The sequence below is a fragment of the Furipterus horrens genome, unplaced genomic scaffold, assembly GCF_987537825.1.
Source record: "Furipterus horrens unplaced genomic scaffold, mFurHor1.1.pri manual_scaffold_4, whole genome shotgun sequence".
NCBI lineage: Eukaryota > Metazoa > Chordata > Mammalia > Chiroptera > Furipteridae > Furipterus > Furipterus horrens.
This window is the reverse complement of record NW_028327174.1, coordinates 76,914,281-76,928,381: the sequence shown is the minus strand read 5'-3', so window position 1 is coordinate 76,928,381 and position 14,101 is coordinate 76,914,281.

Genomic DNA, 14,101 nt, shown 5'->3' with positions numbered 1-14,101 from the left:
GTTTGCAGCCACATGGATATTGTGCCATTAGTATCCTGAGTTGGAGGATAGAGGTGAGAAATCAGAGAACCTCCCACACCCACCCTTAAAATTCTAATATAAAGAGGTCTTCAAACCCTTCTATCCCATTATTTATTTCATTAACATGCGGATCTTCTTAGTTACATAGTCATTTCCTCTCTATTCTTTAATTTTTTAATTTTTGTGGAGCCAGATTAAGATTCTCTGGCTTTTGGGTTTCATGGTTCATGTCATATTTTCTTTTTTTTTTAAATATGCTTTATTGATTATGCTGTTACAGTAGTCCCGATTTCTTTACCTCTTTGTTCCCCTCCACCCAGTGGCCCCCCTCCTTCCAGTAGTGCCCCCTACTCCCGCTTAATCCATGCCCATTGGTTGTGCATATGTTCTTCTCAACATCTTCCTGTCTGCTCCACTCCCTCCTACTATGCTTCTTAATTCCTGTACAATCTCCCTCCCTTTCCCCCTTCCCCCTCCCTGCTGACCTCCCCCCATAATGTTCCCCATACCTATAATTCTTTTCACACTCTCATTGTCTACTTAGTTTGCCTTTGTTTCAATTCCCTAGTTTCTGTTGTTGGTTGTTGTGATACAGTTTTCATTTTAATGTTCATAGTTTTGATCCTCTTTCTCCTAAACAAGTCCCCTTAACATCTCATATAACAGTGGTTTGGATCTGATGAACTCCTTCAGTTTTACTTTGTCCTGGAAGCACTTCCTCTGCCCTTCTATTCTGAATGACAGCTTCACTGGATAGAGTAATCATGGTTGTAGGTTTTTGCTTTTCATTATTTTGAATATTTCTTGCCAGTCCCTTCTTGCCTGCAGAGTTTCTTTTAAGAAATCAGCTGATAGTCTTATTGGGACCCCTCTGTATGTAATTCTCTTCTCTCTTGCTGCTTTTAAGATTCTCTCTTTAGCCTTAATTTTTGACATTTTGATTATAATGTGTGTTGGTGTGGTTCTCCCTGGGTCCAGTTGTTTTGGAACTCTCTGTGCTTTCTGGACCTGTAAGTCTATTTCCTTCCCCAAGTTAGGGAAGTTCTGCTTCATTATTTTTTCACATAATTTTTCAATTTCTAGTTCTTCTTCTTCTTCTTCACCTTCTGGCAAGATTATGATTCGGATGTTGGCCTGCTTATAGCTGTCCCAGAGGTTTCTGAGCCTCTCATCATATTCCTCATTTTTTGTTTCCTCTTTCTGCACTGGTTGACTGTTCCTTCCCTATGTTCCGATTTATTTATTTGACCCCTGGTTTTCTTGCCCTCACCACTAGTTTCATATGTGTTTTTGTTAATTTCAGCAGGACTAGCCTTCATTTATTCCCCGTCTTGTTTAAGATCTGTTGTTAGGTCTGTAAGCATTTTTATAACCTAAGATTTGAACTGAGACTCAGAAAGATTTCCTATCTGCTACTTCGTTAAATTAGATATTTGCTGTCTGGTCAGCTGTGTCACCTGGATCTCTGTCATGATCTGTGCCATCCTGACAGTTTTGTGTTTACCTTTGCTTCCTGGGCAGGGCTGTCACACCTCTTATGCTATAGGGGGCGGAGCCCCATGCACTCATTACAACCTGGCGACCCTTCTCACCATGCTGTGGCGTTTTCTGCGGGGGTGGGGGTCCAAGATGGATTCCTGCTGTTCATTCTCTACTGAGAGACCAGGAGCCTCCTCCTCCATCCCCACCTCCTTCGGGCCTCACAATCCAAGGCAATGGGGGTCTGCCTTCCCCAATGTTGGAACTGCAAGTTGACAGGTCTGGACTGTAGCCAGGGGTGCTCCCCAGACACTTCTCGCCTCCCCTGAAATACAGGTGTTTGTCCTTACCTCCATCCCTCCGCTGCTGCTGCTGCTGCTGCTGCCACCACCAGCACAGCTTCACTTCTCCACCTCAGCTTCGCCCCTCCTACCCGTCCAGACAAGCACCACTTCTTTATAACTTCATATGTTGGACTTCCATTTATTTTCTGGAATTTCTGGTTATTTCGGGTTTTGCGGTAGTTGTATTCCTTCTTAGGTGTGGAGGGAGATGGAGCATGTCAGTCTAGGCCTCCATCTTGGCCGGAAGTCTCCTGTGTTTGTTTGCCTCTGTCTTAGGTAGAGCTGTCGCTCCTATTATGTTGTAAGGGGCGGAGCCTTAGGGATTCGTCAGTACAGGGTGATTTGTTTCACCACATTGTGGTGCTATATGTGGGGGAGGGGTCTTAGAAGGAACAATGCTGCTTGCCCAGCACTTGTCCCTTTCCAGGCATTTCTCCCACTTCTGTATGGAACTGGTGCCTCTGTAGTTGTTGCCCTGGGTTTGTTCCCAGAGTGGATGGGTCTGCCAATGTTCTAGGACTGTGGGGGCCCTTTAAACAAGTGGACTCTGTTGAGAGACTGGCAGTTTCTGCCTCAGCCCCCAACCCCCACTGATCTGCACAGTCAAAAGCAATGAGGCTTGATTATCCCTGGTGCTGGGACTGTGAGCTGCAGCTGTCTCGTGAGGAGGTGGGAACATTCCCCAGGTGTCCCTCCTGACTTTTTAAAACATGTAACTGTGCTTTCCACCAGCCTGCCACTGCCATCTCGGCTTTCACTATCACACAGTGTCCTCTCTGCCCTGGCTCCACCCCTCCTACCTGTCTGAATGAGTATTTCTTCTTTATATCTTTAATTGTTGGACTTCCATGCAGTGTGATTTTCTTAAACTTCTGGTTGTTTCTAGTTTTGAGGTAGTTATATTCCTTCTTAGTTATGGAGGGAGATGCAGCATGTCTGTCTACACCTCCATCTTGGCCGGAAGTTCTATTCTGTACTTCTTAATCCCCTCACCTCTTCACCCATTCCCCCACACCCCCTCCCATCTGGCAACCATTAAATTGCTCTCCGTATCCATGATTCTGTCTCTGTTCTTCTTGTTTGCTTAGTTTGTTTTTTAGATTCAGTTTTTGACAGGTATGTGTATATTGCCATTTATTGTTCATAGTTTTAATCTTCTTCTTTGCCTTATACATCACTTTAACATTTCATATAATAATGATTTGGTGATGATTAATTAACTCCTTAAGGTTTTTCTTGTCTGGGAAGCTCTTTATCCGCCCTTTGATTCTAAATGATAGCTTTGCTGGGTAAAGCAACCTTGGCTGTAGCTCCTTGCTTTTCATGACGTTGAATATTTCTTGACAACTCCTTCTTGCCTGCAAAATTTCTTTTGAGAAATCAGCTGACAGTCTTATGGGAACTACCCTGTAGGTAAGTAACTGCTTTTCTCTTGTTGCTTTTAAGATTCTCTTTTTAGCTTTAACCTTTGGCATTTTAATTAGGTTGTTTCTTGGAGTGGGCCTCTTTGCACCCATCTTGTTTGGGACTCTCTGTGCTTCCTGGACTTGTATGTCTATTTCTTTCACCAAATTAGGGAAGTTTTCTTTCATTAATTTTTCAAATGGATTTCCAATTTCTTGCTCTTTCTCTTCTTCTGGCACCCCTATGATGGGAATGTTGGAATGCTTGAAGTTGTCCTAGAGGCTGCTTACACTGTCCTGGTTTCTTTGGATTCCTTTTTCCTCTTGTTGTTCTGATTGGTTGTTTTTTGCTTCTTTATGTTTCAAATCATTGGATTCTTGGCTTCATTCACTCTACTGTTGTTTTTCTGTTAATTGCTCTTTATTTCAATGTATGTATCCTTTGTTTCTGGTGGATCTTTTCTATGCTGTTGAGGTCCTCACTAAGTTTCTTGTTTATCCTTACAACCAGTGTTTTTAATTCTGCAGCTATAGATTGCTTATTTCCATTTTGTTTAGTTCTTTTTCCGGAGTTTTGTTCTGTTCTTTCATTTGGGCCATGTTTCTTTGTCTTCTCATTTTTGCAGCCTCTCTGTTTGTTTCTGTGTACAGTAGTCCCTCTCTATATTGAGGTTCACTTATTGTGGCCTCACTGTAGCACGAGATTTTTAAAAAATGTTATATTTAATTTTTTATCGTGGATTTTTCACTATATCGCAGAATTTTGCGGTGCTGTATATGTATGTTGTTAAAGTTACATAGGTTTAAGAGTGCAGAATATGTTTAAGAACATAAGTAGTGTTTATATATATATGTATGTGTGTGTGTGTGTGTGTGTGTGTGGAAAAGGTTAATAAGGGAGTGGGAAAGGTTAATAAGGGACTGGGAATGGTTTATAAGTGTGTGGGAAGGGTTTATAAAGCCTTAAAATATATATAAATATTAAAATAAATGTAAGGTTCCTACTTCGTGGATTTTCACCTATCGCAGAGGGGTCTAGAATGTAATACTCATGATAATTGAGGGAATATTGTATTGGGTAGAGCTACTATGACTCTGTGTCTTGGTAGCATGGCCTAATCTAGTAGATGTCCTGTAGGGTCCAGTGGCACAGGCTCACCTATCAACCAAGCTGGGTACTCGAGTTGTGCCCTTCCTTCGTGTGGGCTGAGTACACCCTCCTCTTGTAGTTGAGTCTTGATTGCTGTTGGCAGGTCAATGGGACAGATTTACCCAGGCCAGTCAGCTGCAAGGACTTTCTATGATCACTGACCACCAACCTCCATCCTCTATGGAGGATCAGCTATGCAGGGGCAGGTTGGTGATGCTCCAATGTGGTCCATTACTGTCCACTGGGTGGTCAAACTCTGGGGTTTCCCGGGTGGTGCAGGCCAGAGTCAGTCCTCAGCTGTGTTTTTCCTGGGGATACCCTGCCTGCGTTATAAAGCAATCTGAGATGGTTGTTATTGTGCTGGACTTAGAGATTTTCAGGCAAAGTCAAATTGTGAACCTGGGCTGGTTGCTGCTAGTACCATGTCTGGGGCCACTTAGCAAAGGGTATGGAAACCAGGGCAGGGTGCACTGAGTGTGGCTGTTGCTTGTTTCAGGGGATTTAGGAAGTTGTGAAGCATGAGCCAAGACCAGCCATTCATATGGAAAAGTCTCTGTTAACAGCTTGGGTGGGCCTGTAAGCTGAGTGGGGCTGAGTCTTAGGGGAGTTCCAGTGTGGGGCAAACAGTGTTAGCCAGGTTGATAGAGTATCATATATGGCACCTGCCTGCCAGCTCTTTTGCTCTGTCAGGAGAGGGATCAGTAAAAGGACAATGGCCTCTGCCTGCCTTTCTGTCTGGAATAAAGCTGTCCCCTAGATCTCATCTTGATGCCAAATACTTCAGTTCCTACCTGTATGCCACTGATGCCTTTAAGGCTACTATCTCAGTGCTGGAGCTCAGAGAGAGTGTGCCTGGGTAAGTCCATGTGTGGGTTTTTTAAGAAGAACTGCTTTGGCTTCCAGAAATTTCTTTCGCTGACTCAATCCCTACTGGTTTTTGCCACCAGAATTATGGGGATTTATCTTCCTGACACTGGAATTGTGTGCTGAGTGGCCTGGTGCTGGGACTGGGACTCCTTGCTCCCAAGACATCCCTCCCAAATTTTTACTCATGACATGTGGGTGGGTGACCAGCCCGTTCCATGACTATGTTCCTCTATCAGTCTGGATAGATGTGGTTTTTTAAATTCCATAGTTGTCAGACTTCTATTCAACTCCATTTATGATGGTTCTGAGTGATGGTTCTATAAATTAGTTGTAATTTTGATGTACTTTGTGCAAGGAGGTGAGCCATGTTTCCCTATGCCACCATCTTGACCTCAAGTTTGAGACAAAAGTTTAATATATCTTGGTTTTTTCTTGTTTCAGACAACTCATGAAATCCTCATCACTTAACAAAACTAGCAACATCTTGTAGATACATAGGTTTCATGGAACCCTAGTAGAGAAAATGTGACCTAGGGTTGCAGTATGAATCCTTAATTTATCATATCTCACTACTAGTAATATCATAGCACTTCATATAAAATGGAAGAAACTTGCAACAATTTATTACATTTACCACCCTTTGCTCCTTGTATTTTTGCTATCCTATGTTTTATATCTACTTTTTATAAACACTACAAGACTACATTGTAATTTTTACAATAATAATCAGTTATCCTTTAAATAAAATTAAGAGACAATAAAAGTGTGGTAGACAGGATGATGGCCCCCAGAACATGTCTATGTCCCAGTCCCCAGAATCTGTGATTATGTTAGGTTATATGGCAAAGGGAAATAACAGCAGATGTAATTAAGAATGTTAATCTATTGACTTTAAAACAGGGATATTATCTTGGGTTTTCCAACTTGGCCTAATGTAGTTACAAGGATCCCTAAAATGGAGAAAGGAAGGCAGAACAGAAATGGCAGCATGAGAAAGACACAAGTTGACACTGCTGGCTTTGGAGCCAAAAGCCAAGGAATGTATATAGACCCTACAAGCTGAAAAAGCAAGGAACCAGACTCAACTCCAAAGCTTCCAGAAAGATCATAGCCCTCCTGACACCTTAATTTTAACCCAGTAAAACCCACTTCAGACTTTTGACCTCTAGAGTTATTATCTTAATAATGTATTTGTCTTGTTTTAAGACACTAACTTTGTGGTAATTTGTTGCAGCAGTAAAAGGAAACTTTTTTTTTCCTTTCTTTTCAGCCACTTACAATGTCTTCCAGTCTTCATTCTTTTTCTGATGAGAATTCAGCCATAATTTATTTTATTTTATTTTTTATTGTTTTGTATTTTTGCTGCAGGGAGTTCATTGACATTTTTGAAACTGTAAATTGATATTTTCATCAAATTTGAAATTTTTTCAGCTTTTTTTCCTAAATATTTTTTCTTCCCCATTACATTATTTTTCCCTTCTCCTTATGGAGCCAACTGCATTCATTTTAGGCTGCTAGATATTGTCCAACAACTTGTTAAGTCTTTGTTCATTTTTCTTCATCCTTTTCTTCTTTGTTATTCAGATTGGATATTTTCTGTTGATGTTTGAGTTTGCTGACCCTTTTGCCTTCTTTAATCTAGTGTTAGGCCTATCCAGAGAATTTTTCATTTCAGATATTGCACTTTTTAGTGCTAGAATTTTATTTTTTAATTAAAAAAAAAAAAAAAAAAGCTTTCATCACCCTGACCATTGTGGCTCAGTTGGTTGGGCATCATCTTGCAAACCAGAAGGCCACAGGTCAATTCCCGGTCAGGGCACATGCCTGTGTTGTGGGTTCAGTCCCCAGTGGGGGCACATGCAGGAGGCAACTAACTGATTGATGTTTCTCTTTCACATCGATGTTTTTTTCCCCTCTCTCCCTCCCTTCCTTTTTTCTGGAATCAATCATTTTTATAAATAAATAAGTAAATAAATATTTCATCTTTCTTTGGGAATTCCTCCATCTGTTTACATACTATGACTATTTTTTCCTGTAAGCCTTTGAAAAAAATCTATAACTGCTTTTAAGGCCCTTGTCTGCTAATTCTAACATATGGGTCATCTCAGTGTCTTGTTACTATTAACTGCTTTTTGTCTTGATCTTGAGTCACATTGTTCTGTTTCTTTACATGTTTGATATTTTTTATCTTTGACATTATAGACAATAATGCCCATGACCATGAATTCATCTTCCTCTGAAGAGTTCTAATTTCTATTCTAGCAGGCAGCTCAGTTACTGGTTAATTGCTTTGAACTTCTGTAAGCCTACACCTTATAATTTTAAGATGAATCTATTTCCAATTTTTTCTTCCCCTTAGAGCAAAATTTCAGTTCTAGGAAGTAGTTTTTACTCTAAAGATGTACCCCTCTCTAGTTTTGATTGAAAGCTGGCAGTGTTTACCAAACCCCTCTGACTTAGGAGGTACTGTGGTCTGAATGTGTTCCCCTAAAATTCACTTGATTTAATCCTAATATCCAACATTATGGTGTTAGGAAATGGGGCCTCTCGGAGTGATTAGGTCATGGGGGTGAAGCTCTCATGAATGGGACTAGTGTTTTTTATGACAGAGATCCTGCAGAGCACGTGAGGACACAATGAGAACTATGTGACCTGGAAGAGGGCCCTCACCTGTCCATGCCGGCACCCTGATCCTGGACTTCCAGCCTCCAGAATGGTGAGAAACAAATTGTTATTATTTATAAGCCAGTCTGTGATATATGTTATAACTACCCAAATGGACTAAGAATGTAAGTGGAATTCAAAACCCATACTCTGTGTCTTTTGTGGTAGGCAACACCCAAAATTTCTCCTCACATTTTATAGTTGTTGCTTTCCTGGGCTTTTTTGGAAACAATGCATGTGCAATTAAGAGGTCATCCCAGAATTTGAAGGAAGTTTATACACAGATTTGGGACTCTCATCTCTATGACTCTTATTTCCAGAATCTTTCCTCAGTTTCTGTTATTCTGTCCTCTGACATCTCAGGCTTCCAGATTCAGCTTAAGTTCTAGCTACCCTCTACTGTACCCACTGGAGTAAACTGTTTAAGCATGAAACTCACCAAGTGTAGTTCTCTTTTTCCCAGGGTTGAGTTCTCTCTGGTTTGTACCTGCTTTTGGTCACTCTCTAGTTATTTTTTATATTTGGTCCAGAGTCCATAATTGCTATTTGTAAGAGGCTTAGTACAATATAAGCTGCTCTGCCATTATAGGAAACTAAATCTCTGTATTACTTCCACAATTTGAAAAACTAGCTTTAGAATAGGCTAGCCCAAATGGATCAAAATACAGCATTTTGTACTAGGGAGTAGCTTTACAGGTACTATTTTCTCTTCTATTTTCCAAGTTTTTTATGATGTAATATTTTTTTTAATTAAACTATTTTTAAAGGATAGAATTTGCATGGAGTGAGAGGCATTCCAGTAGGAAGTATATAAGATTTTCGGTAATCTGGCATTTATTTTTTAAATTAAACTTTTTTTTTTTTTTAATCAAAAGAGTTTGAATGGAGTCAGAAGCATTTCAGATGTAGGACGTGTATACATTAAAGTTAAAGGCGTGTTTGTGTGAAGAACATGAGTCATGTTTGGGCCAGCTGTTTGGTGGAGACAGGATGGTTTGCGAGGGTGGAGAAGTGTAAAGGAACAAGGAAACTCTACCATTATACAAGAGCAATTATTGTCAACTCATTGCCAAATGCCTGGGTTTTGAACCTGTTGAATTACCTTCTATAGTAGAAGCATAACTAAATTTGCCATAGAGAAACTTGCATATTTATTTAATATTGCACAAAATAATAAATAAAATACATATACAACTAATATGTATGCCTTTGGATGCAAATCAGAAAGGGATATGGAAAAAGCAAAGCAATTTATTTGTAGAGTGATGAAATTTGGGGAGATTTTTAAAGTAGTAGATCTCAGTTTCGCAATGGATTCTAGGGGGTGGGTTATACATACAGGGAAAATCATTAATCATGGTGACTAAGGGAGTCAGGGTCATGGTCTCTCTGATTGGTTGGGACCAGAGTGGGGAGGGAAAGGGTTGGTGATCATTGCATCTTGTCCTGACGTCAGCCACAGTGTTGTTCTGTCTGCCTTCACATGGATATGGACAGTGGGGCATTCTGCTTTCCTGAGTCTGGAGCTGAAACACAGCTGAAGCCTCGATGTTATCTTTTGTTTGACTGGAACTGTTTCTGTGATTAACAAACCAGAGGCTTTGCTCCTAAAATTGTTTGATGATGACCAGAACCTCATTGTCCTGAGGATGTAATGATTAAGGCCCCCTCTCTGCTCCAGCCACACTGACATATTAGCACTCTGAGAACAGGCCTCAGACTTTCCATGCTTTGGCCCATGGTCTACATTTTTTTCTATACAGCTGTCAAGATGAGGCTAAAATAGGCCCCTTTTGTGAAGCCTGGTTTTCTTTGGGCTCTCACTGCACCATGTTCTGCCTCTGCCACGGGAGTTATAATAAGCCATGGATTTCATCAGTTCCTCCTACCAGACCATGTCAGCAGCACATCTTATTTTTGTCTAAGGCCTTGAAATGAGTCACTTCTTCCCTTTACAGTTAATACAAATTGAATCCATTTTAGAAGCTATTTTAGGCATAAAAAAAAAAAGTATGATATGCTAGGAGGTAAAACTAGTTCAGTAGCAGAAAAAAAAGATACTCATTGAATCAAACAAAAATATCATAGAAATATCTGTTTAATGAAGCATGTTGTCATGCATTAAAATTAATAAAAAGACTCAGTGAACATCATAGAATTGCAGAGTTGGAATTGATCTTGTAGCCTGTTAGTCTCCCTCTCCTTCTCAGACTGGAAAATTCTTGGGCAAGTAGGCCAGGATGTCACAGAGGCAGAAATGAAGAATGAAGAGCAAGAGTGGAGGAGAACGAATGCTCATGACTTACAATTGTGGAAGGGCCCCTTCCATTCTCATGCCTTCAGAGCTTCCTTGTACACGCCAGTGGCTGTAACTGTGGAGCTCACCCCTACACGTGTCCTCTTCCCTTTACATCTGGATCTAAGGAATTGGAGCGACACTAGGAAACTTTTGTATTCACTTCCATACCTCTTCTCCTGAGATAGGAAGAGAGAGAGTGGAGTAAGACTATGTTAAAGGCAAGGTCAGATGACTGTTCAGAATAGTTAAAGAAATGCACTTCTAAGTCTTTCTCCTGCTGCCTTGGCTGGAATTATGCATAAGGAACACAGGCAAATTCAAACCCCTATAGTGTAAGGCACACCCAAAACGGAGTGAGTAAATAAATGATTGAATAACTAAGTAGAATAATAGTAGATGTAAGTAAAGAGAATAATATAAATTCAAAAAAGCAAAGAACAATATTGAATGGTTTTAATTTTTAAAATGATGGAGTTGGAAAAATAAAGCGACAAAATACATTGAGTGGCTTAATAAGGGAAATGTTAAGCAAAATTTCAAGTGGCAAAGTATATAAATAGTTAAGACCTCTTTCTTATGTATAATCCTTACTCAAAATTTTAAAAGTTTAGTTAAGCCTTGACTAATGTTACTTTGTTGATTGGGCATTGTTCCACACAGCAAAAGGTCTTCAGTTCAATTCCTGGTCAGGGCACAGGCCTAGATTGCAAGTTCAGTTCCTGGTAGGGGCTCGTATCACATAGATGTTTCTCTCCCTCCCTTCCCCTCTCTCTAAAAATAAAGCTTAGTTAAAATTTCCAGTATAATGCTACTTTAAATATTGTCAGATTTTTTTTAAAGGCTGAATTTGCCTTTTATTAATATACCAATCGTTTTTTGTTTGTTTTTTTTTTCTCTCTCTTTTGCTAAGTTCACCTGTAAACCACTGAGTTAAGATTGGGTATGTCTATAGCACAACTTAGAATGAGAGTGAGTGTGTATTCAGCAGTTGTTGAGGACCCCTAATATAGACGTGACTTCTCAATAGTGACATTTAATCAGTTATAGCATGTTTATGTTCTGGGTTTGGATGATAAAAGCATTAAAAGAGGTAGTGAGTTAAGTAAAATTTTTAAAAAATTATAATCTATGTTCATTTATACATCTTTTCAAATGTTAATAGGATCAAGAGTATTTTCTCAAACCTCGGTACAAAAATCTTGTTAGACACCACCAACATTTCACATTTTGTTGATACTGATTCTAAAAATAGAAGTGCTCTTTTTGTAGCCTACGTACTTATTATTCCCTTATTCTTTAAAAAGTTTCATGTCAGCTCTAAACTAAGAAATTTGCGACCTCAAGTTAAAATAGACCCAGTGAGGTTTGCCATTGTATAGTTATTAGATTTAAAAATATAGATCCTTAGACCCAAAAGTCTACTTGTTATAATTAGAAGTAATAATAGATTCTTGGGGCATTAAGAATTTTATGTGAAACATTAAAAATAGCTGGTGACTTCTTTGCCAGTGCAGGTCTGTGCTGCCAGTGGAACCAAAAGACCATGGAAAACAACACTGAATGCTTTGCTGATTGCTTTACTAATATCGTCAGGTATGTTTAGTCTCAAATTAAAAAAGAAATGAACATGTCTTGATCACCTACTGTGTGCCAAGCATTCATAAGCATCTTAAACACAATGTATTTATATGATTTAATCCTCACAATGACCATAAGAGGCAAAATAATTCCCAGGTTACAGAGGAAGAAACTGAAGTAATGAGCTCTGGGCATACATAAGCGATGAAGCCAGAATCTAAACAATATCTGACTCAATGCCCATTCTATTTCATGTAACTTCAAGAAATCAACATGGAAGGCTTCATGTACGTTGCCTTCAAAACCTATTTATTTTGTTCCTACCTACATTCAGCATTCAATCTGAACTGTTTAACTGGAAAAATCTGAGGGTATTCCAAGAGTGTTCAGATTTTCTTTTAAGCAGAAAATAACTTCAATTTGTCAGTTGGTAACTTAACATAAAGAACTTAATATTGCCTGACATAACTAGTTGAGCGGTACCCAGAAACTTCATCTCTGATCCTAGCTTTGGAAATGAGCTACATTTGCTTCACATTTTCTTTTTCTTATTTTTTTTTTTTTTAAATTGACTTTTGGGAGAGAGAGCAAGAGAGAGGGACAGAGAGAGAAACACTGATTTGTTGCTTCACTTATTTATGCATTCAGTGGTTGATTCTTGTATGTGCCCTGACTGGGGATTGAATCTGAAACCCTTGGTGTATTGGGACAGTGCTCTAACCAACTGAGCTATGTGGCCAGGGCTGCTTCATATTTTCTTAATAATATTTTTGAAATGCAGTGTGAAAATATACCTCTAGTCAATGGTTAAAAAAATTCAATTATTAAAATAAGTCTTTAACAACGAAAAGCATCATTTGCACAGGTTGAAACTTTTAAATAGGCACTTAAATTTGTTTTCCAGATTTCTCCTGTTAAACTTTTTCAGCTCTCTCAAGTATTATCTCAGATCTTTCTTGCTTTTGCCAGGGTGGCACCTCACCTCTGTTCCTAAAACCTTTTCTCTTCTCTTCCCATCACTGGTCCCATTTCTCTCAATGGCTGCTTTTTTAACCTGTATTCTTGGATTCATTCAAGTTCCCTCCACAGGCTTGTCAACAGCTTCCCTTACCCTTGTCTACCAAATATTTTCTGTATACTTAAGTATCTAGTCATCAGTGTCATAATTGTTCTGAAAAGAGCTTTCATAAGTGGGCCATCCCAGAAGACCAGCAATTTCTAAAGTTAATAACACCTTGAGCAAACAAATTATTTTATGATTCACTCCTTTCATGACCCCTCATAAAAGAAGAAAATTGTTATATGGAAAGAATATATAGAAGTCATTAAGCGTTGTAAGGATTCAATAGTTGTTAAGATGGGCTTGGTCTGCTCAAATAATTGCTTTGATGTTAAGAGAAGGATTATATCTGTTAAGTACAGTTTTTTATGGAAAGAAATGTATGTTTATTAGAAAACTTCAAAGATTTAAAACTCCCCCTTTTTGCATAAATTGTAGAAGTTTATTATATTTCAAATACAGGTGACCTGAAAATTTAGACACAATCTTTTTTCCTTCATTTTTCTATTATATGTATAATATTTTTAACTGAGTAGAATAAACCCTAATAAAACCCTCTTAATGGTTAAGTTGTACACTTAATTCTAACTGCAGCCCTATGACATGAGTTTTTAACATGGTCACAAGATATTTTTATGCACACAGTAATACTTAATTTAATAAAAGGTCCAGACTGCAGATCTTTAAAAAATTTTTAAGTATATTTTATTGATTATTCTGTTACAGTTCCAATTTTTCCCTTTCTCCCCTCCACCCAGTAGCCCCCTTCCCTCAAGCAATCCCTTCCCCCTTACTTCATGTCCATGGGTCATGCATGCAAGTTCTTTGGTTTCACCCTTTCCTATACTGTTCTTAACATTTCCCTGTCTATTTTCTTCCTACCTATTATACTTGATCCCTGCACTATTTCCCCTTTTTTCCCCCATTCCTCTCGCAGCTGACAACCCTCCAAATGATTACCATACCTATGATTCTGTTCCTGTTCTGGTTGTTTGCATAGTTTGTTTTTGTTTTGTTTTTTTAGATTTAGTTGTTGATAGTTGTGAATTTGTTGTCATTTTACTGTTTATAGTTTTGATCTTGTGCTTTTTCTTTTTTATTTTTAAGATTTTATTTCTTTTTTAGAGAAAGGGGAAAGGAGGGAGAAAGAGAAGGCCGTAAACATCAATGTGCCAAGAAAAATCAACCAGTTTCCTCTTGCACACCCCCAACCAAGGACCTGGCCCGAAACCCAGA